Source organism: Phacochoerus africanus, chromosome 8 (genome assembly GCF_016906955.1).
Source record: "Phacochoerus africanus isolate WHEZ1 chromosome 8, ROS_Pafr_v1, whole genome shotgun sequence".
Lineage (NCBI taxonomy): Eukaryota > Metazoa > Chordata > Mammalia > Artiodactyla > Suidae > Phacochoerus > Phacochoerus africanus.
Genome location: NC_062551.1, coordinates 43,735,945 through 43,757,919, shown reverse-complemented (window position 1 = coordinate 43,757,919; position 21,975 = coordinate 43,735,945). Strand labels below are relative to the sequence as shown.

The following is a 21,975-nucleotide window of genomic DNA, read 5'->3' as shown; positions in this document are numbered from 1 at the left end:
GTATCCAATATACACATTGTACACCTTCAACTTACAAAGTGATGATGTCAATTACATCTCAGTAAAGCTGAAAAGAAAATAAGTGAAACATTGACATGATAAAAAATGAAGTTCCCAGAAGAAGAGTTTGGGTTTGGTCTGGCGTGAAAAAGAGTGAAGGTGAGGGTCGTCACTCTGGTTTTTATTGGGGTTAGGAACTGAGGCAGAGGGAGGGTTCCACCAAGAAGGCTAAACTTCCCTGCCCAGCACCAGCAGAGGGGACTTGGGACAGACGGGAAAGGGAGAGAGGTGGGACTTGAATGCTGTCGGTTGGTCAAACATGAAAGTAGTCAGGCCATATATCTAATTTATTTATTTTAACTAGTATATAACATTCTATCACATGTTTCAGTTTCTCTACTGAGGAACAATTAGGTGTTTTATGCTTTTTAAAACTATTTCTGCAGTGAACATCTCTGTACAAGAGTTTTCTCAAGGAGGTGGACCAGATGTTGCAAGATTGTTCTCCACCTTTTACACGTCTTGAAGTGGTGGTGTTTGCACTTCATTCCAAGGATGGTGAGAGGCCTTTGGTGGGCTTAAGTGGAAGAATGATAGGATCCGATTAATAGAAAAGTAACTCTGGCTGCTTTGTGGGAGTGGAAGCAGAGGGGCGGTGACAAGGCTGTTGTCATAATCTGGGCAAGAGGCAGTTGTGACCTTAGATGGGGGCGGTACCGGTGGAGATGGTGATTAATAGTAGAATTCAGGATATACCCTGAAGATAGAGTTCACAGAACCTTGGGTGGGTTGGATATGGTCTGTGACAGAATGATTCCTAGTTTTTTGTCACACTGATGAAATGGAGAAGACTGGGGAACCAGGGGGTGGGCAGGGGGGAATCAAGCATTGTTTGGGCTGTATTAAGTTTGAAATACCTATTAGACATGCAAGTAGAAATGTGAATGGGCAGCTAGTTATGCATGCTGGGAGCTCAGGGAGAGGCAGGGGATGGAACATTTAGGGTCCTATTTAAAGCCACAGGCATGGAAGAAATTACCTAGGTGTATAGAGAGAGAGGAGAAAAGGTTTTCAGACTCAGTCCTTTGGAACCTTTACCAGTTAGAAACTGCAAAGGGAAGAAGACCTCGCAAGGGAAACAGATGGAGGCCAGTGACAGTGGAAGTAAAACCAGGAGAGAGTGAGCCAGGAGCCACACGAAGACGGTACTTTAAGAAGGGAAAATTGCGGTGTCAAATGTGGCTGATAGATTAAGATAAGCTCTGAGAATGGACCAAATTCATCCGAGCCCTCTGGTTACGTTTCATCTTTGATTTTCTTATATTTGACACCTTAATTGTCATCCTCAGTATTTGTCAATATTCTTAGGGGGAATCAAAACCCACCCCACAACCCCCATCCCATTCTAAGTGTATCATTAGACCTAGAATGAAAAAGATTAAAGAAATTAAAACGTGCTGGAGGCCGTGTGTCTGTTGGTAGCCATTTAACCTACCCCATAGAGACATCCTGGTGTCACACAGCTGTGTATATTTTTTAAAAGCCCATCCGAATCCTCTCGAGGGCTTTTTATATCATGAGTTAGAACCGCCTGGAAGATCTGATTGGCCCGGTTCCACAAAGAGGGTTCCAATAGGTTTTAAAGCCTTCTGTCTCATTTCTTTCTGCATTTGTTATTAGCTCAATAAATAATAAATAGAGGAATTACCCAGTCACTAATTTGCTTTTTTTTTTTTTTATCAAGCAGAGGTCATGTTTTAATAAACTGCTGTTTTTGTTATTGAACACGTGCTCTAATATACCTGTAATTCAAAGATAAAACTTTTTATTATAGTATTTGTTTCCTTAACCATACATATTTTCTTCAGCTATAGTTTTTGCCAGGATGTTTGATCATTTATTGCTTCTCTGATCCCATTCTTTTTTTTTTTTTTTGTCTTTTTGCCTTTTCTAGGGCCGCTCCTGCGGCATATGGAGGTTCCCAGGCTAGGGGTCGAATCGGAGCTGTAGCCGCCGGCCTACACCAGAGCCACAGCAACATGGGATCCGAGCCGCGTCTGCGACCTACACCACAGCTCACGGCAATGCCAGATCCTTAACCCACTGAGCAAGGCCAGGGATCGAACCTGCAACCTCATGGTTCCTAGTCAGATTCATTAACCACTGCGCCATGTCGGGAACTCCTCTCTGATCCCATTCTTGGGATAGCTTTTCTAAAATGTTTGCTTCCTTCCTGAATTATTGCATTTAAAAATTAATATTTATTTTTCTCTGATCATAAAAGTGATAAATGGCCTTTTCAAGATTCCTAAATTACCCTTCTTTTAAGCATAATATTCTTTTTGCTATTGTCATATTCAAAGGTTAGTGTTGCCTTTCCTATTTTTCAGAAAACATTGGATTGAGCAATATGACATGGCCAATATTTGACCAGATTCAACTACAGAAATGGCAGTTTCAGATGGTTCAGCCTAACACTGCTGTTTGCTTTAGTAGTATTTCTTAATACTCAGCCTTTCTTTGAAATGTCTGGCTTTAAGTTGTCACAGATTAATTTGACTAGAACTTGGGTAGTTTGTGGAAATTTGCTCCTACACGTGCTCTCTTTTCTCAAAGTATTGCTTCCTTGGCTTATCTGCCTCCTCCTTTAACTGCTCAGAACCACAGGCCACATATTATACTTCAGCTTTCTTGGCGCTCTACTCTGAAATCGCTAAAACCCGCACAGAAGTAGCAATGAGACTTTAGGTCTAGAAGAAAAGTTGTATTTGACTGTGAATGCCGAATGGGGCGTTAGTTTGTATGTAGCCTTGTGGGTATGTGCAGGTTGCTTTCCATTTTGTTAAAGCTGCTGCAGTGGCCTTCCTACTTCTTGGGTACTTTCTTCGCCCTCTGGAGAGACATCCTGTCCATTCCATCCCCTGCTTTCCTTCTCCTCTGTCTCTCCGGCTAGTTCATTATTTCAGACCCGTCCTCTTCTTCTTGGGGCTATAATAATAACGATGATGGTAATAAAAATGGCTTCCATTTATGGAAACTTTTGTGCCAGACTCTGCTTTCTACATGTATTTGTAGAAATACAAATAGAAATGTATTTGCTCATTGTATTTCCCCAATAACCCTATGGTGCTCTTGTTACATCTACTCGGAGGTGAGGCAGAACCAGCTACATAATTTATGGGGGCCTACTGCAAAATGACAATGAGGGCTCCTTGTTTTAAAATTATTAATAATTTTAGGAGATCCTATTGTGGCACCGTGGAAACGAAACTGGGGAGTATCCATGAGGATGCGGGTTTGATCCTTGGCCTGGCTCAGTGGGTTAAGGATCTGGCATTGCTGTGAGCTGTGGTGTAGCTCATAGACACGACTCAGATATGGCGTTGCTGTGGCTGTGGTGCAGGCCGGCAGCTGTAGCTCCGATGCAACCCCCAGCCTGGGAACTTCCATATGCCGTGGGTGCAGCCCTAAAAAAAAAAATTGTTAAGAATTTCAAGAGAGGGACAGCAGGGCATTAAACCAGGTGCAGAGCCCAGACGTCTACATGTGGGATTTTTTGCAACTACACAGGTCGCAGGCCAGTGAAGCTAGCCCTGAGGCAAGGCATCTGAGGGTGGTCAAGTGAAAGTCTCCCCTTAGGACGTGATGAACTGTCAGGAAATCCAGGTCTGCAGCCTCCCCAGGCTGACTCGTCTAACTGCTCTGCTGCCCTGTAGTGATCTCTCCTTCAGTCTCTCTGGTCTTGCCCTACTCCGTTCAACCAGCAGAGGGATCTTTCTGAAACTGAAATCTGACCACATGGTTCCTTTGTGGAAACTTCTTCTGTGTCCCTGCCTCTGCATCAAGTCTTAACTCCTTGGCACAGAACCCAAGATCACATGGCATCTGGCCTCTGCCAGTCCCCTGGCCAGTCTCATCCCTTCCTCACATGTACCCTCTATGCTTTGGTCATCCTGTCCTCCTTGGAGATCTGGAACATGCCATGTTTTTTTCATACCTTCTTGGCTTTTCATATGCTAGTCTCTTCCTCAGATATCCATCCCCATCCAAGTGCCCAGGAAATTCATATTCATTCTTGAACATCCAGTGTAAGTATTTCTTTCTCTCTGAGGTTCCTTTGAATCCATCTAGGAGAGTTGGCACCTGTCACTTCTGTGTCCTTGGTATCTTTTTTTGTTTTGGCTGTACCCTTGGCATCTGGAAATTCCTAGCCAGAGTTCAAACCTATGCCACAGCAGTGATCCAAGCTGCTGCAGTGATGATGCCAGATCCTTAACCTGCTGTACCATAAGAGAACTCCTTTTAGTATCTTTAAATCTTGTCTGTTTAGGTGCTTATGGCAGTACGTGGTAGTCATTTATTTTTCATGCCTGTCTCTCTGACCAAACTGACCTCCTCATGGGCAGGAATAATGTGTTTTTTGGTGTTTTGTCCTCTATCCCCTGGCTTGCCATAACCATCAGTGCTAATTGCGGTGACTTAATTTCAGGACTGGGCTAAGTAGGGATATGATGATAGTTTTTGGTGGGTTTTTTTTGGCCACACCCATGGCAGGTGGAAGTTCCTGGGCCAGTGATCGAATCTGCACCACAGCAGTGACAGTGCCAGATCCTTAAGTGGTAGGCCGCCAGGAAACTCAGGGATATGATAATAGTTTTGGGGTTTTTTTGGTTCGTGTTGTTTTGTTTGCTTTTTTAGGGCTGCACCCGCAGCACATGGAGGTTCCCAGGCTAAGGGTTGAATTAGAGCAGCAGTTGCTGGCCTGCACCACAGCCACAGCAACGCCAGATCTGAGCCACATCTGCAACTTACACCACAGCTCACAGCAATGCCGGATCCTTAACCCACTGAGAGAGGCTGGGGATTGAACCTGCATTCTCATGGTTACTAGTTGGGTTTGTAACCCCCTGAGCCACAACAGGAATTCCAGGGATAAGATAATAGTTTAACAGAAACAGTAAAAGAGGCCACTGGCTATTGGGAACAGGCCCAAAATGTCACTGGATTACTTGCCTGAAGAGATGAGGTTCAGATGCTGTCACAAAAAATGCCACACTCACCTGGGACCAAGGACAGATATGAATGGGAAGGTCCGAACCTTTCCTTGCTATGAGGTCACACCAGATCACTGCACATGAGTCAGCACCTAGGACGGTCACTTGGAGAGATTGTCGGAAGCCTCTGTCCCTTGAGGTCACCACAGGGAAAGAGAACATACTAGTTGCTCAAATGTGGAAGGCAATTATTTTCCTTTTTTTTGCCCCTGAGGTAATTAGTTAAGTACTTCAAAGAGAATTTCAACTTCACGCAATGATTTCTATTAGAGCCTAAACAGAAAATATAAAAGCAGCAGATTTGCTAAATAAACCTAAGTAATTAGCAGTCTAACTGGTTATTTTTCAGTTTATTATTTTTTGCTTCATAGGTATATGATTTTCAACTTCCCGTTCTGCCGAGGCTGCTGTACATGGGAGCCCTGGGCCTCAAGCATCATCACAAGCCTCTTGGGAGTGTGTTGCCTGCTGCTGAGGAAAAAGGTAACACTCTTTCTATTTAAACATCTTTTCTAGGGTCCCTTTGTGATCCTTATCACAGGACTATTCCTTCTCTTTCTATCAGCCTCTTTCACTGAAAGGCAGTCTCTTAAAAAGATGTTTATTCCCAAAATAGATCACAGCTATGTAGTTAGTCTTTACCAAAGTTTTTTGAAGTTGTGATTCTAAAGATTTGTCTGTTGTATTTCCTGAAAAGAGATGTGCACTTTTGGAGTTCCCTTTGTGGCTCAGTGGTTGATGAACCCAACTAGGAACCATGAGGATATGGGTTTGATCCTGTCCTCGCTCAGTGGGCTAAGGATCTGGCATTGCTGTGAGCTGTAGTGTAGGCTGCAGACAAGGCTCAGATCCTGCGTGTCTGTGGCCCTGGTGTAGGCCAGCAGCTGTAGCTCTGATTCGACTCCTAGCCTGGGAACCTCCGTATACTGTGGGTGGGGCCCTAAAAAGCAAAAAAAAAAAAAAAAAAAGGGGGCACTTTTGCCTTTCTCCCTTTACCATTTTGCCACCTTACCATGTGGTCTCATGGATTATTTCCCAAGGTCCCTGGCTTGCCATGTGTTGGGCACATTTGGAATCCTGTTCAGGAAGAGTGTGAACAGATCATTATTAGATCACACTAATAACTTTTGAAGGTGTTGATCCTCCTTGAGGAGGTGTTGATCTGAGTACAGTGACCCTTCTCTTTGTGTTCATATGCACTGTTTCTTTGTAGTTTCCCTTTTGCTGTCTCTCTGTCTTTCTTAATATTTCCTTTGATATTTAGAAAGACTTGGATTTTTATCCTAATGGTATGTTTATAGTAATACCTTTATATAATACCCTAAATATCCTACCCTCCCCCTTTGTGTGTGTGTGTGTGTGTGTGTGTGTGTGTGTGTACTCTGTATAGGGTTCCTGACCGTGAGCAGTATTTTTCAAGTATAGTCAAATATTTTTTTTGAGTCTGTCTACCACCATCTAATCCCCTAACGATTCATATCTCTCCCACATTCACTTTTTTCCAAGGTCTTTAAGAGGCTGATGAGAGTAGCATCTACTCAAAGTCAACAATTTCATTGTCTAAATCAGGCCTAGGTCAGATGGGGCTCCTGGGTTTTTTTCTCAGTCTGTCAATCCGTGAAACTAATGAGACAAATTATTGGGTTTACCTATCTCCCTTCTACCCGCCTCACCATCCTCCCAACAAGTGATGGCAGAACAGGCAAAGGATAACACCTAGAGACAGTCCTGCTCAAAAAGAGAGGGGAAGGAGAGCTCCGAAAGAGCCACTGGGTCATAGCAGGTCTGAACTATCTCTTCTCTTAGTTTCTGCCAAAATAGTTCTCTCAAGGACTTTCTGGGCTTTCCATGGGTGTCACTTAGATTTGCTCCATTATAACAAAGTGGTACACACAAATCTTTTTGAGATAAGCCCTTCTCTTTTTGAGATAAGCTCCTGCCAAGAGGGTTGGCGAACATTTCCCCAAGTGCCTACAGGCTGTATGATTTGGTTGAGAGGCTCTGTGAGACCCACTCTTCATCTCTTTAAAGGGCACTTTGTATGACTGAATACCCTGATCTTTTGGTCTTTCTGAGATTTAAATAGAAGTTTGCACAGTCACATCCTCAGCTTTTTCTATAGAGCCTGCTTTCCTGACAGCCCTTAGAAGTCATTTAGTAATATATTTAGTAGTATATTCGGCTGAGGATTTTAAAAATCATTACGTTCTGGTTCCTTTTGTTTAACAATTCTTCTCTAAGCTATCTCTCCTCTCTCACATTTTACTATAAGCTGCAAGAAGAAACCAGGGAGCACCGTAAATACTTTGCTCAGAAATTTCCTTAGCTAGCTAACCACATTAATTACTTACAAGTTCAGTTTTCTGTGTAACTGCAGGAGACAGTGTAACGAAGCTTTCTGCCGCTACGTAACAAGCATCTCTTTCCTTCACTTTTCAATAACGTGTTCCTCATTGCCTTCTGAACTGTTATTAGCAGTATCCTCTAAGTTCAGATTTATTCTAACAATGTGTTTAAGGACATTTAGGCTTTCTCTATGATGCTTGTCAAAATTCTTCCAGCCTTTGTCCACTGCTCATTTCCAATGCCACGCCTCATATTTTTGGGCATTACAGTAGCACCACACTGCCAGGTAACGATCTTTATTACTTATCTGTTGCTGCTGTGCCATAGGTCTGGGTTGTCAAAACTTTGCACGTTCCAAGGAAAGGTTTGGCCCTTGCCTGGCTCCTGGGTATATCCTGCCTGTTAAGAGTGTCTTTGTGTAGCTGAGGCCTTGGGCCGTGCCAGATAGTTTATGCTAACATTGTGATGTGTGTGGGCTACACAGTATATGCTTGATCTCTGGAAGGCTGGAGACCAAAGGTCAGCCACGAAGCCCCAATAAAAACCCTGGATACCAAGGCCCGAGTGAGCTTCCAGGGGAGTACTCCGGGTGAGTTGTCACCCACCATTGCTGGCGAAATTAAGTGCTGTCCACGTGACTCCATGAGGAAAGGACTATTGGAAACCTACATCTGGTCTCTTTCTGCATTCCGCTCTATGCATCTTTTTATGCTGCTGATTTTACTCTGTATCATTTAACTGCAGTACACATTAACATGATTATAGTGGCTTTGCTTAGTTATGTGAATCCCCATAGCAAGTTACTGAACCTGAGTGTGGTCTTGGGGACCCCTGTACACAGCTCTATAACAAATTATCACAAATTTAGTGACTTAAAAGAAAACACTTGTTGGAATTCCCGTTGTGGCTCAGCTGTAATGAACCTGGCTGCTATCCATGAGGACTTGGGTTTGGTCCCTGGCCTCGCGCAGTGGGATGAGGATCTGGCTTTGCCGTCAGCTCTTGTGTGGGTCGCAGAATGTGGCTCAGATTTGGCATTGCTGTGGCTGTGGCCTGGGCCGCCGGCTATAGCTCCAATTCGACCCCTGGCCTGGGAACTTACATATGTCATGGGTGGGGCCCTAAAAAGACCAAAAAAAAAAAAAAAAAAGAAAAGAAGAAAGAAAACACTTGCTGCTCACAAGAGTCTAGACATAGATTAGCTGGGTCTCGTGGGATTACAATCAAGGGATTGGCTAGACTATGTTCTTATCTGAAGCCTCAAGTGGAGAGGAATCTGCTTCCAGGTTCTCCCACGTTGTTGGCAGAACTTGTTTTCTGGTAGTTGTTGGATTGAGGGCCCCGCTTCTTGCTGGCTGTTGGCTGCCTTCAGGTCCTAGAGGCGTCCTTCAGCTTCTTGGCAAGAAAGTAATATGGGTCTCCCATCATGGTGGCTTATTTGTTGTTGTTGTTATTGTTTGTTTGGGGGTTTTTTTTGTTTTCTTTTTATGGTCGCACCAGCAGTGTATGGGAGTTCCCAGGCTAGGGGTCAAATTGGAGCTGCAGCTGCCGGCCTACATCGAAGCCACAGCACTGCAGGATCGGAGCTGTGTCTGTGACCTATAGCACAGCTCACGGCAACGCCGGATTCTTAACCCTCTGAGCGAGGCCAGGGATTGAAAGTGCATCCTCACAGACAGATGGATACTATGTCAAGTTCTTAATCCCCTGAGCCACAACAGGCTCTGTAGCTGCTTATTTCTTCATAGCTAGTTAGAGAGAGAGTCCTAGAGTGAGTTTGATAGCAAGATGGGATTTATATTACATATATATAATATAATCATAGGAATGACCTCTCATTATCATTGCCGTATACTGTTGATTAGAAGTAAATCACGGAGTTCCCGTCGTGGTGCAGTGGTTAACGAATCCGACTAGGAACCATGAGGTTGCGGGTTCAGTCCCTGCCCTTGCTCAGTGGGTTAAGGGTCCGGCGTTGCCGTGAGCTGTGGTGTAGGTCGCAGACGCGGCTTGGATGCCTCGTTGCTGTGGCTCTGGTGTAGGCCGGTGGCTACAGCTCCGATTCGACCCCTAGCCTGGGAACCTCCATATACTGCGGGAGCGGCCCAAGAAATAGCAACAAGACAAAAAAAAAAAAAAGAAGTAAATCACACTGCCCACATTCATGGGGAAGGGAGTGTGATATCAGATGGTGGGATCATTGGGGGTTTGCCTTAGACTATGTCCTTATGAGGACTGTTATTGCAAAGGGAAGGAAAAATAGGGCATTAACCAAAGGGTGAAGTAAGATTAAAAAAAACTTTTTTTTTGAGATGGAAAAATGTACACTGATGGGAATGATCCAAGAGAGAGGAGATAGTTGATGAAATGCTGCTTTGCAGGCAAGCCATTATATTCTTTTTTAATATAAATGCAACAAAAATGCTTATATTTTTCTCTTGTATATCACAAAATGCATATTTACGGGTTCTGCTTTTCCCAAGTAAGAGTAAGGAATGTATATTTTAGGAAAACTCAAGAAAAGATGATTTGGGATATGGAAGAAAAATCTGAGAGCTTTATTTTTTATGGTACCTGTCAACATTTAAAATTTTTATATGTTTTATAATGTACATGATGTATCAGTACAATATTATGAATAATTTATAAACAAAATATACATACATTTGGGGAGCACGTTAACATGCTTTTTACTGATAAAGTACAAAAAAAGAAAAAATTTGCGGGAATTTCTGTAGTGGCTCTGCAGTAATGAACCCAACTAGTATCCATGAGGACATGGTTGGCTCCGTGGCCCCACTCAGTGGGTTAAGGATCTGCCGTTGCCGTGAGCTGTGTAGGTTGCAGTCGTGGCTTGGATCCCGCTCTGCTGTGGGTGTGGCATAGGCCTGCAGCTATAGCTCTGATTCCACCCCTAGCCTGGGAACTTCCATATGCCGCAGGTGCAGCCCTGAAAAGAAAAAAATTTTGCCGAGTGCCTTTCCAATCTTAAAAGTCTGTGTTTCATTCTATTTAGTTTTTTGGCAGAGTAATTCACAGAAGTGATTTTTTTGTTTGTTCGTTTTTTAGACTAGGGATCTAATCAGAGCTGTAGCTACCAGCCTATACCACAACCACAGCAATGCCAGATCTGAGCCGTGTCTATGACTTACACCACAGCTCTGGACAATGCCAGATCCTTAACCCACTGGACAAGACTGGGGATCCAACCTGTGTCCTCATGGATGCTAGTTAGATTCATTTCCCCTGAGCTACGAAGGGAACCCCAGAAGTGATCATTTAAAAACCAGTTTTCTGCTCAGGGCCTTGCATTTATGAAAAGTTATCACTGGATCATGACAGATAACCTGTGACTTCAGGATTCTATACAATTAAAAATTTTCCTTTTTATAACATTTAAGGTATAAAAATTATTTTTGCAAAACAATTTTGCTAATACAAAAATAGTAATGTTGATATTTCAGTAATTACCCATTCCCCTACACCTAATAATCCTATTTATTTATTTATTTTCCTTTTTGGCTGCCCCACGGCATATAGAGTCCCCAGGCCAGACTCTATAGAGCCGAGCCACAGCTGCAGACCTATGCTGCTGCTGCAGCAAAGTCAAATCCTCAACCTACTGTGCTGGATGGGGGATTGAACCTGAATCCCGGTGCTCCAGAGATGCCACCAATCCCATTGTGTCACAGTGGGAACTCCATAATAATCCTATTTTAATAATCATAAATGTGATATTCGATTCAACTTAATTTGGATGAACTTACATTGAATACTGTTGGTTGGGCCATTTTCTTGCATATTAGGGCACTGCACTGATTTACAGCTGAGCCTACTTAGATAATTATTTTGGCCCAATAAGTATGACCTGAAGCTATTTAATGAGGAATATGGTACCCTGTCTTTTATAATGTTCCTGCTCACTGAAAGGTTTCCAGAAAGTCTTGCTATTTATGACCCAAGCACAGTGCCATTTTTTTTGTTGTTGTTGTTTTTCTAAGATGTACTCCAGGCTTCAGAACACCCTACTGTGGATATTGCCACTGAAAGCACACATGGAGATGCCCTATTGATTGTGTGGTAAACTATTCGTCTAGAATGGCGACACACATTTTTCAGTCTCCTGAAATACACATTTCTCAAGCTTCAGCTTTTGAGTGGTTTTGCCTACAGAAAAACCCGGGTGCAGTGCCCCCTGCTGGTGAATGGCAGCTGTGAGTTTGCCTCATGTCAGTGATGGACAGAGTGGGTCCCTTTGCTGACACTGAGCCGGGGGGTGATACTGAGCCTGCCAGGTCATTTTAGATCAGGTCATTAGAGGAACAGAAGGTCGAATCAATATAAAATGAGCAGCTCACAGTTTTCTTTACATTTTTTAGACATGTGATGATTTGCTATAGTTTAGTTTGGCTGATAAAATATGAACACTTCACAAAAATGTTTGTGTTTCCGCCTCTGTCTTAGTTCACTTAACAAGCCATTTTGCCCTGATTTTCAGGAGCTGTGTTCTTGTTTGGTAGGGAAACCTAACCTGAGCCTTGGCAGAGAGATTTTCAATGTGAAATAGTTTAGGAAGCTCATTGTGTTAGCACTTTATGCAAAAAGCCCCTTTCTTTTCTATTTCAATGATATTAATTAGCACTCATATGTGCTGGTTTCTAATTGGTGATGATCATGGTAAAGAAAATTAATTAAAACTAAGGACCAGATTGGTGTTTAGATTATTATTTTAACCTTGGACTCTGGTGAAGGTGATTGTTTTTATGATGATTAACTGAGCAGATTATTAATTTTGTTCCCCTAGCAGGTGGGTCTAATTTTTTTGTATGCATCTGTGGTGGGTATGTCGTGGCAGTGACATTTTTGGTAGCCTTTAATCCAGGAATGTGGTAACACCTCAGGATTTCAATGTCTGAAGTTAATGAATACATAGCTTGTCTACTTAGGTATTTCCAGTACAGTAGGAGGAAAACCAGGAGAATGTGTGTCCTCAAACCCAAGTGAAAAAAATGTATCGAGAGTGGGAGGGATCGCTCTGTTGAATAAATACAAAGAACTGGTCACTGTGGAGGTCACTGTAACTTTGGCAAAGAAGTCTTGGTGGAATAGTGGGAAAGAAGTCTGATTAGGGTGGGTTTATAAGAGAATGGACTTTTCCTCTCCCTCATCCTTTCCTTTTCCCTCACCTCTTTCTTTTCTTTCCCTTCCGGAACAAATCAGTTTAAAAGCTGTTGGAGAACTTCCTGTCATGATGCAGTGGAAACAAATCTGACTAAGAACCATGAGGTTGAGGGTTCGATCCCCAGCCTCGCTCAGTGGGCTAAGGATCTGGCGTTGTGTGAGCTGTGGTGTAGGTTGCAGACGTGGCTCGGATCCTGTGTTGCTGTGGCTGTGGTGGAGGCTGGCAGCTGTAGCTCTGATTAGACCTCTAGCCTGGGAATCTCCATATGCCTTGAGTGCAGCCCTAAAAAGACCAAAAAAAAAAAAAAGCTGTTAGAGTTAAGTTGAAGCAAGATAGGTATCCATACAGGGAGGTAGGAAGCCCCCCTGCCCTAAAGTGAGTGGGTGTCCACTGATGTCCTACAAAGGAGGGTATCCACATGGTGGGGAGATTGCCCAGCAGGGGGCGCTGGAGCCATTCAGGGTGAGGTGTGGTAGTCTGATATAGGGCATCGGATCCTGAGTGGGATAAAGTAGATGGATGGCCCAGCTTGGGGTGCAGGGCACTGGGGGGTGAGAAGGGCAGTCATGTAGGAGGATAACCAGAGTAGGGTGTCTGTGTCTGAGTGGGGTGAGGAGATTGTCTGCATAGGAGGGCAGAGTGGTGTGTGCTCATGGAGCCTGACCAGGGGAGAGGGGTGTCCTCACAGGGTATCCACATTTGAGCAAGATAAGGAAGATTTCCACACAGAGTAGCCTGGCCTGGGGTGTTAGAGCCCTGATGGGGTGAAGAGGGCATCCACGCCAGGTGGGCAGCTTGGTGTCTGGTGTCAGAGTCCAAACAGGACAAAGAAGGCACGCATGTGGTGGGGGTGGAAAGGCCACTTGGCTGGAGAGCTAGAACTTGCGTGGGAGAAGGAGGGCTGGGGTAGGAAAGTATAAGATAAACCTGGAACATCGTATGCCAGAAAGTATGCGTGTATTTCAAAAATAATGGAGGCATATCAAACAGATGCAGAAACTATCTCAAAGGGCTTCCATTGGCCAAATCTGGGACCATTGAAGCATCAGAATAATGAGAGTAATGGATTGGAGAAACTAGAAACCCATGAATTTACACCGGTATGAATGAGTGAATGAATTGAATGTTCGATGAGGAACAGGATATTCAAAGGGTTTCAAAGTATCTCCCTACAGAGTACTTATTAATTGTAAAGAGGAAACATAAGTGTGTAGTCAGAAGTCTGGCAGACTCCCTTAATCGACTGATCAAACAACATCATCAAGTAAGGGATGAATGGAAATCATCTCTTGGAGACTACTTGCTGAGATGCAGTGAGGCAATCAGAGCATCACTATCCCAAAGATGCATAACCCAAATCTAAAGAGGACAGTCTAGGAGTTCCCGTCGTGGCGCAGTGAAAACGAATCCGACTAGGAACCAGGAGGTTGTGGGTTCGATCCCTGGCCTTGCTCAGTGGGTTAAGGATCTGGCATTGCTGTGGCTGTGGTGTAGGCCGGCAGCAACAGCTCCAGTTAGACCCCTAGCCTGGGAACCTCTATATGCCACCGGTGCAGCCCTCAAAAAAAGACAAAAAGCCAAAAAAAAAAAAACCAGTCTACAACTTAACTGGACTGTAATCTTCAAAAAATGTCCAGATCATGGATGTCAAGGAAAGACTAAGGAACAGGTCCAAATTCAGGAGACTAAAGAGACATGACAATTCTGAACTGAAATATTTTGTTACACAGCAATATTACTGGACAGTACTTGAATATGAGCTGAGAATTAAGTGGGAGCAACGTGTCAGTGTTAATTTTCTTATTTTGATCTTCTTCCATGGATTAATATGAGAATGTTCCTTATTTGTAGGAACTGTGCACTCAAGTATTCAAGAGTGATGAAGCACCATATTGATGGCTTCTTAACAATGGTTTAAAAATAAGTTCTTTCTATTTACAATTGAGTTTGTGTATAAATAAAACAGAGGGTAGGAGAAATTAAGAGAAGAAAACTGGGAGATGAGGATGGATAACTCTTTCTAGAAGTTTTTAATAAAGAGAAGCTAAGAAATAGGATAGTAGGGGGTGGAGAAAGATGGACTAGAGAGGATGTCCTAGGATGAGGGTGTAGCACAACCATAGAAGTCTGGATTAGTCATCTGGGGAAAGTGGCAGTTTATACTTCAGTGATTGTCTGAAAACAATGCCACACACCTTTTCATGGACCCCGTATTTTCCCAAATTTCAGCCCTATTTTTGGAGAAACTTTGTACCTAAGATAGGCTGGAGTTGCTATATTGAAAGCTTCTTTTATTTCTTTTTTCAAAATTAAAATATAGTTAATTTACACTGTTGAGCCAATTTCTGCTGTACAGCAAAGTGATGCGGTCATATATTCCCTTTCTTATATTATCTTCCATTGTGGTCTGTCCCAAGGGATTAGATGTAGTTCCCTGTGCTATACAGCAGGATCTCGTTGCTTATCCATTCTAAATGTAATGGTTTGCATCTACCAATCCCACACTCCCAGTCCATCCCACTCCTTCCCCTCTCTCTATCTGTGTGTCTGTTTCGGTTCCGTAGATAAGTTCATTTGTGCCATAGAGTCTTCATAGAAGTGATATCTTATGGTATTTATCTTTCTCTTTCTGACTTACTTCACTTAGTATGAGAATCTCCAGTTGCATCCATGTTGCTGTAAATGGCATCATTTCATTCTTTTTTATGACTGAGTAGTATTCCATTGTATATAGGTACCACATCTTCTTGATCCATTTCTTTGTCAATGGACATTTATGTTGTAAATCTTATTTTCTCTGTGAAGATAGAGAATAATTGTTACCTGACCTTGGCATCTGTCCCTATGATCAGGGCACAGACCTCCCAACGTGAACATTTTTGTAAAGCTCCTCAGGTGATATATTTTCCTGAACCATAGAACAGGTCCATTGGGGCGGATATAACAAAAATACCAGAGAACAGAGAAGGGGGTAGCTTAAACAATGAACGTTTATTTCTCATAGTTCTGGAGCCTGAGAAGTCCAAGATCAAGATACCAGCAGTGCCTTGAGAGGGCCTAATTCCCATATCATAGATAGTCATCTTCTCACTGTGGCCTTGCAATGCATCAAAAAGGCTCTGTGTGTGTGTGTGTGTGTGTGTGTGTGTGTGTGTGTGTGTGTGTGTGTGTGTGTGTCTTTCATAAGGGCTCTAACCCCATTCGTTGGGCTTCACCCTCATGACCTAATCACTCCCTAATGTCCCCACCTCCGAATAGCATCACGTTGGGTTCAGGATTTTAACCCAGGAATTTTCTGTCTGTAGTAGGAGCTCATGTTCCTTCTACCTCTGAAGTCCCTGAATTCTGTGATTATCTTATTACACTTCTTGTTTCTGAATGTGGTGGTGAAACATCTGAAATGACTCTTTGCATATGTGTCTCATGGCAATCAAAGCCTTAAGAAGGATTAACTAGAAAATGTTTTATTTAATCATGAAAGAATTACATTTTCTTATGAATCCATTTTCTTACATCATTTATCTGGGTTCCATATCTGTACATTACAGTGAAAGGATGTTTTAAAATGTTTTATTTAAATGGATGAGGATTCCACCCTGCCATGAGGTTCAGAGAACAATTTAGTGATTTTATTCCCAGCGAGGTGATAACTTTGTTTGATAGACACAGCCCTGGGGGTTCTGGCCAGGAGGATGTGTTTGACTCTAGGCAAATTGCCTGCATGACTGAACACCCATCAGCCAACTCCATCAGCCAGCCCTGGGGTGGGAGGCTGGGGCATCTTGTTCACACACCAAGGAGAGCACATATTTTTATGTGTGGAAATGAATACAGTATTATTAGTTTTCATTTTTTTGGGGCGGGGGTGGCCACATCTGTGGCATGTTGAAATCCCTGGGCCAGGGATTGAACCTCTGCCACGATAGTGACCCAAGCCACTGTACTGACAATGCCATATCCTTAACCAGCTGCATCACAAGAGAACTACTAGGCTTACTTTTTTTTTAAAATTTTTTGAAGTATAGTTGATTTGTAAGATTGTGGTAATTTCTGCTGTACAACAAAATGCTAGTAGTTTTTATAATTTTAAAAGGCAAGTCTTAATTAATGGATTCAACACATGCTTTTACTTTTGGTCCTTCCTGAAGTCCTACCAAAACAAGAGTAAAATAGCTTTGTTTTTTTTTTGTTGTTGTTGTTGTTGTTTTAAAGAAAAAACCTCTAGGACTGAAAAAAACAAAAAACAAAAAAACCTAAGCAAACAAAAAACACAGCCCCCTCCCCAATATCCAACAACAACAATAACAAACAAAAAACAAAGACAAGAAAGAATACGGCAACATTTTGGAAACTAAAAAATACATGAATGAGGAGTTCTCATAGTGGCACAGCGGGAACAAATCTGACTAGAAACCATGAGATTTCGGGTTTGATCCCTGGCCTTGCTCAGTGGGTTAAGGATACGGCGTTTCTGTGAGCTGTGTTGTGGGTCAAAGATGTGGCTTGGATGCTGGTTTGCTGTGGCTGTGGTATAGGCCGGCAGCTATAGCTCCAATTCAGTCCCTACTGTACCTCTGATTCAACTCCTAGCCTGGGAACCTCCACATGCCACAGGTGTAGCCCTAAAAAGTAAAAAGAAAAAATAAAAAAAAGAAAGAAAAGTACATGTATGAGCTAAAAAGTATATAACTTAAAGAGAAGAAAGCTGTGTCCTAAGCTGGCAGGGGACAATTCATGAAGCATCCAATTTATATGACAGAATCCTGCAAAGCCTTAGGAATAGGCAGACCAAGGTTGAAGGCAGGCCTGAAAACAGGGGAATTATATGATAAACTGTTTAGGAACCCCAGATCCTCCTGGGCCCTCTGTACTCCTGGGGGGTGGGGTCAGCTCCCCTTCTATGCCAGCAGAAGGCAGCAGTGTTATTATCCAGGGAGGTCAAAGCACCAAGGACTTCTGGTTCATGGCCACTGTCTCCCTTCTGAGCCTTGTAACCAGCCTGAGGGTCTTCAGAGTGCACGTGTACAACCTGTCCAGCACCGTGACCTGGTGGTTCCATTGACCTCCCTTACTTTGGCCACTGTACCTTGGCCTTGTCTTCACTGGGACCTGCTGACCTATTCAGACATTGCATGCTGAATGCATCCATGTGACCTGCTGGATAAGCCATCTCCCACGGCTGTTCCTTGACCGGGTCCTCCAAGCCATCTATTGCTCTACTTTTCTTTCGTCTTTCAGGCTCCTCCTTTTCTTCCCATCCCCACCCTAAAATTTCTTGGAAATAGAAGGAGCTGGCCTTTGGCTTTCTGTTTCCCTATTATATCCTCCTCCTCACTCCTGGCCTCATGGCCAAGCCTTAGTGATGGAGGGGATCGAAGTGGGAGGGAATGAGACAGTGAGAAAAGGTGAGGGGGAGGGGGAACTGAATCAGGAGATATCTCAAGTCTCTGATTTGTTCCTTCCAAGAACACCTTGTCCTCTGCTCCTTTGTCTTTTTTGGTGGCGGCATGCAGAAATTCCTTCATGTCTAGTGCAACAGAGGGGCTACTGCTCTAAGACACTGGTCACCTGGGTGCCGTAAACCCTGGCCTCTTCCACCTTCTCCAGCCTTGCCCGTTACATCAGTGGCTTCCATACTTTCTGACTGGATCCTGCGGTTATATTATGTTCTGGTATGCACCCCCACAGATGCTCGTGTACCCACACACATTCAAACTTACTTTAGAGGTTTCAGGAAGCAATCCTTCTTATTTGAATGTCCTCTCATATTTTAAATTTTGTTTGGTTTTATTCTGTCCATTCAGTTTAATGTTTAAAATACTGGCCGGCAAATGGATGTGTCAACCACTGGGTGGATTCACGATTTGAAAAATATTGACTCACAATTGGAAAGACACTGCCACAGATCATCCCTTTTTTCCCTTATACATTCCATTTTTTTCTTTACGCTGGATCCTTTTTTTTATTTTTTATTTTTTTGGTTGCAACATGCAGAAATTCCTGGGCCAGGGATCGAACCTGTGCCACAGCAGTAACCAGAGCCATCAGCAGTGACAATGCCAGGCCCTTAACCTGATAAGCCACCAGGGAACTCCTGGCCATTTCTTTATCACTCAACTAGCTCAGGTCTGTCTGGATTTTTTAATGGACCCTCCTTCACCTTCCCTGTGCAGCCACATTCCAGAAGGGGTTGTCCACTTTGCTCTCTCTCCTCTCTGTCTACCCAATCCCGACTGCCTTTCAGCATGAGCCTTGCACTGAAACAGCCCTTGCTCTGGTCACAAGTGGCTCCCTGGTCATTAATTCCAGTGGTTGATATCTGGGCCTCTCCCTACTGGTTCTCTAGCAGCATCCAGCTCACCATGTGATCCGTCTCCCCTGCCCTGGGGTTCCACCTGCCCCAGGTGATCACAAATGGCTACATCACAAGTGCATCCAAGTACCCACTCGGAAACCACCCACGGAGTAACATCCTATCTAAACCTCTCAGCTCCAGACCATCTAATGGACGATCCCTGGATCCCATTCCTGACCCTGCTTCGTAACCACATGCAACACTTGCTCCCAGCTTTCTATTTCCGAACACCCCGAGGGTCCGTTACCGTCCTCACACCACACCACTGGTTCCTGGCTTTTCAGTTTGTATCGCTCTTTGGAATCTGTGCATCCTGAATGTTTTCCTCTGTTAGGAGACAGAAAGCCGCGGAAGAAACAGTCTTCTCCCCACCCCTCTTTTATTATCTTTGCTCCTTTGGTAACATTGAGCTTTTCTCTTGCATGTTTCCTATGCTTTTATTATGTACTTTGGTGCCATTTCCCAAATCTCATTCTAATTTTCCCTGGAGGGCAGCCTTCATTACTGCTGTTGATGAGACAGAGGAGGGAATGTAGGCGTGTAGCTTCCCTGTTTGTGTGCCATCCTCTTAAAGTGAGCACCGTTAGTGGGTGATCATACAGCTGCTTAAGGCCACGGGCTGTTTCTTAACCGCATTACTCTTCTCAGGGGACTTCTGTGTTTATTCCTTGCTCTTTCTCTACAGTTTTCTTTCTGATCTGGGAGGGTCCAACACATTAAGGTTCCTGGGAGTGCAGATAATATTAGGTTGTACGCGAGGTAATTTTATTATTTCAAGTATAGAGAGTCCATTTAAATACAGTAACCAAAAAATATAAGAAGGCTGTAGAAGGGCTTCCTTTATGTTCAGGAAATCAATCAGTTTTCCCTTGTTCTAAAATCTATGCTCGTACTCTGTTAATTTTCGTGAATTGCAAAATGGAAAACCCCTGGGGATCATTGGCAGGATTCCCTCCTGGGAGACGCTGAGCCCTAGGTGGTCAAGTGCCCTGTGATCGGACACACGTCTCACTCCCGGCGGCATTCTGACCAAAGCCTGTGTCTTCTAGGGCAAGGATTTTTCTTTCCTTTTTAAAATTTATTTTATTGAAGCATAGTTGATTTGTAATACTGGGTTAATTTTTACTCTACAAAAAAGTGATTCAGCTATACACATGTATACATTCTTTCTCACCTTCTTTTCCATTAGGCTTTATCACAGGATATTGAATATCCTGCTATACAGTGGAGCCTTGTTGTTTAGCGAGTCTATGTAGACTAGTTTGCATCTGCTAATCCCAAACTCCCAATCCTTCCCTCTCACACACCCCTTCCCCCTTGGCGACCACCAGTCTCTTCTCTATGTCTATCTTTGTTTCGTAGATAAGTTTGTTAGTGTCATATTTTAGAGTCCACATATAAGTGATATCATATGGTATTGCCTTTTTCTTTCTGACATACTGCATTTAGTATTATAGTTTCATTCATGTTGCTGCAAATGGCATCATTTCATTCTTTTTTATGACTGAGTGGTATTTATTGTATATACATACCACATCTTTATCGATTCATCTGTTGATAGACAGGTTGTTTCTACATCTTGGCTATTGTGAATAGTGCTGCCGTGAGCATCGGGTGCATGCATCTTTTTGAATTAGAGTTTTGTTCGAATGTATGCCCAAGAGTGGCTGGACCACATAGCAACTCTATTTTTAGTTTTTTGAGGAGCCTCCATACTGTTCTCCATAGTGGCTGCAAAAATTTACATAGGGCAGGGTTTTTTCTGCCATGCCTCTTACCTCCATGTCCATCATGCTTTTCTCCCGTTCTTATAAATACCTAAGCTAACATAGACACCTCCATTCTCCTTTAATCATCATTTTGGGGCATGAGGAATTGTTTTTTTTAGTGACATTTTTGGTAAGGTGACCTTGGCTTTAGTACATTTTGATTTTGTTATTTTTCTCCTTATAAAACATATTTTAACTGAATTTTTATTTGAAGTTATTTTACATTTGTGGATCCTGTATGTCTTATTTAACATATGCTTAACAAATAGCATTCAGACAACCTCTGAATAGTTTTACTCTACTTGTTGCTGAGAACGCATGAGAGAATTTGGTTATTGAAATCCTAAATTCTCTGGGAGCCTTAGAATTTGCGCAAATCAAAATGTGCTCTAGGATCTTTTGAACCACGTGGGAAGGGATTCCCTTTGAAGATGTCGTATCAGTTTTCTCGGATTACCTTCTTTGATACCTTTTTGAGAATGCAATTAACTTGGGGATCTTGAATTTCTTTTAAGCTTTAGATAAATGATTTTTAGTATAATATACCTGTAGTGCCAATCAGTTAGTTTCTCTTTTGGACGGTTGGTATTTTAGATGGTCAGCAAATGTCTTCTTTAAAGGGCCAGAGAGTAAATATTTCAGTTCTCTCACCTACTCAGCTCTGCTGTAGTGGTCAGGTGAGCAGCCGTGGACCATTGTAAAGGATTGGCCATGGCTGTTCACAAAAACTACACTCACAAAAACAGCCCGAGTTTGCCAACCCCCATCTAACCTAACGTTGAGCATCTTTCCAAGGGCTAGTGGCAGTCTCTGCCAGCGATTTCTCCACCCCCGCACAAGGAGTTACCAAAGTCTGGAATTGGAATAACAGCAACAGCAGTCGTATTCTCACTTCTGCGCCTTTTCCAAAGCTGGTCTCCCTGCCTGAGTGCTGTCTTTTCCATCTGTCTAAATGTTGTCTAGGAAGCCTTCCCAGTCATCTCCTAGTGCTCTCTCCCTGCTCCAAACTCTGCTGGCCTGCTGTCTGCGTGTCTCATTGGTGTGCCTCGTGGTATGGCTGCATTCATGGGTTTAGGGCTCCTTTCCAAGCCCTCAGAGCACAGGGTGTCTGGCATGATGCTCTGGGCACAGTGAGTGCCCAGGAACGGCTGTCAGCACCCAGTAGGAGCTCAGCTGCTCTGTCCCCCCGGGAGGAACCGTTCTTTGAGGGTGCAGTAGGATAGGCATATACTCAAGTTAGCAAGAACTGCAGTAATTAGTTTATGGCTC

The 21,975-nt window shown here is 43.3% G+C and overlaps 1 long non-coding RNA gene across 1 annotated transcript in view; it reads left to right on the top strand.

Moving 5' to 3' along the window:
• The window catches only part of LOC125133464 (uncharacterized), a 123,929-nt gene that overhangs the window by 79,716 nt on the left and 22,238 nt on the right, over positions 1–21,975 (top strand). Inside the window, exon 3 of the long non-coding RNA XR_007136445.1 lies at positions 5,426–5,537. This is a non-coding gene — a long non-coding RNA (uncharacterized LOC125133464). The remainder of the gene's footprint in view (positions 1–5,425; positions 5,538–21,975) is intronic.